The sequence below is a fragment of the Salvelinus fontinalis genome, chromosome 11 (assembly GCF_029448725.1).
Source record: "Salvelinus fontinalis isolate EN_2023a chromosome 11, ASM2944872v1, whole genome shotgun sequence".
In the NCBI taxonomy this organism is placed as follows: domain Eukaryota; kingdom Metazoa; phylum Chordata; class Actinopteri; order Salmoniformes; family Salmonidae; genus Salvelinus; species Salvelinus fontinalis.
Genome location: NC_074675.1, coordinates 28,727,163 through 28,729,580, shown reverse-complemented (window position 1 = coordinate 28,729,580; position 2,418 = coordinate 28,727,163). Strand labels below are relative to the sequence as shown.

The 2,418-nt window shown below is 49.6% G+C and overlaps 1 pseudogene; it reads right to left on the bottom strand.

The window, feature by feature from the left end:
* Positions 1–389: 389 nt before the first annotated feature.
* On the bottom strand, positions 390–1,589 carry LOC129865451 (uncharacterized; annotated as a pseudogene).
* Between the last annotated feature and the right edge of the window lie 829 nt (positions 1,590–2,418).

Genomic DNA, 2,418 nt, shown 5'->3' with positions numbered 1-2,418 from the left:
CCCTGGACCTACCTACTGTTGCACAGAAACCTAACCCTGGACCTACCTACTGTTGCACAGGAACCTAACCCTGGACCTACCTACTGTTGCACAGGAACCTAACCCTGGACCTACCTAATGTTGCACAGAAACCTAACCCTGGACCTGCCTACTGTTGCACAGGAACCTAACCCTGGACCTACCTACTGTTGCACAGAAACCTAACCCTGGACCTACCTAATGTTGCACAGAAACCTAACCCTGGACCTACCTCCTTTTTATGCCCATGTCCTTGCGTGTGTGGTAATAATGAGGTAGCCTAAACTAAGGGCTATGTCAAGGGCAAGAACTATTGGCAATCAGAGGCTAGGCCTGCTAACTAGGTTGTCTAACAGCATAATTGTTTTCTTATCTCCCATGAGTCACATCCGCTTGTCATTTGGCCTGATTCAGACATGCAGGAGTGTGTTTCTGTCCCTGCTTGACAGGCTGAACACAGCCTTGGGATGTTCTCAGAGTCTGTAACTTCGCCTCTACTTAAGTGCCAGTAAACCTGCCACTGGCAGATGTCATCAGGGAGATCGCTATACGGCCCCAGCCAATCGCTCTTGAGCCAGAACACCAGCCCCACCAATAAGCTGTTTGCGCACTCAAAGCACAGGAGGTTGAGGCCGATGTATGCGGGGATCCCAGGGTTTAAGAGCTCACAGGCGATACACACGACCAGGTAAGACACCCACGTTGTGCTGAAGCTCAAAGTCAGGCTGAGGTAAAGGGGGGGCCTCTGCCATTCGGCCTCCACTGACAGTGCTTTCGCCTCGTCAGCCCCTGGCTGCCCCAACTTGGCATACCTGAAGCGCAAGTCGCTATGCACCGTTGGATTGACGTAGTCCCTCTGCTCTGACAGCCTGTCTGGCCTCCTTCAGCCACGAGGGCAGTTGTTTTTAGTGGGGCAGCAGCACACAGGCGATGGCTACGCAGATGCCCACTGAGAACTGTACCATAAACACAGACTCCTGCACCGCGCACCCTAAAGCGTTTCTCCCTTGCTCGTATTCAACCTCTATGAGATTGGTGACAGCTGAGTAGCAGGAGCGTAAGCCGGCTAGCACCCGTACCAGCAGCATCAGGGTGCAGTTCCACAGGGCCCTGCAGGCGGTGGTGTGGCACACAGCATAGCGTGGCTTGGAGGCGTACTCCAGCAGCCCCAGGCCTAGCACGGGCAGAGGCAGCGTGTTGAAGATGGCCGAGGCATGCGCCAAGAGGAAGCACATGGACAATGGGGAGCGGGCGGGTCCGAGGAACCACACAGTCGACATGGTGCACACCAAATCGACCAGGAATACTGAGAGGCCACAGACGCCCATGAAGGTGTGCAGACACATGGTTCTGTCCATCTGCAGACACATGGACATGGACACATGGACATGGACACATGGACATGCAGTCCAGGCCCACATTTAACAGAAATATTAACAGAAATTGTCTGGTGTTTTCCTCACGGCAGCTCCCGTCCTCTTCCCAGGACTCAATGATGACCAGCATGCTGAAGCTTTTCCCTTTAAGACTGAGCCCAGCCCCAGAAGTGATATAATGGGTCTGTACGTTCAGATCGATGTCACCAGAAGAACCTGTTGAAGAGAGAGTGGAAAAGTTAGCTGTACTCTACAAAGAGCTTATCACAAGCAGGCAATTTTTTTCTAGTGTTATCAGTATTGCCTGGCCTCCTGTGACATGTATACAGAAACAACACTTCAACTCTCCCTTTCAATGGATGTAGTATCCCTTAGTTTGGATTCCACAAAGCTAATGTGTTAAATACAGGAGCCTCATACATTTAACTAGTGACAGGCTGAAGCTGGTCAAAGGCTAACATTTCCGAGTATAGCAATCCAATGACTAGATGTTCAGCTATAGAAAACGACAAGTTAGTCCCAGTGTAGGAGGAAATGAATGCCTTCTGAGACGATGCAATTGCCTATCCCAGATATTTTCCACATACAGGAACTGGAATCGTCGAAGATGAAAAGCGTCAAAAACGATCATGCTGATCTCACGGACTGCTAGTCCTTGCACCCAGAGCTCCAACTATGAATTTGAGCATGATTGGATTCCTTCAGGCCCATCCCTCAGCTTAATTGCAAACCAAGTGACTGGGCTGCCTTTGACTATTTAACCCTGTAAGAATGGGATCATCTGAACACTTCACATTTAGGCTCTACCTCTCAATTGTTGTGGGTCATCCTGGTGTAGACAGTATTTTCAGAGGAACCAAAAGAAGTTGTTCATCAATAAAAAAATATCTGGTATATTACAAGAAGTCAAGAGAGAACACCTTCAGAGCAGAGGCAAAGAAAAGGTCTATCGGGCTTCTTGGAGACAGGCCCTTTATATTCTAAATCAGACAGTACCAAATGTTTCTAAACATCAGCCCTAGAA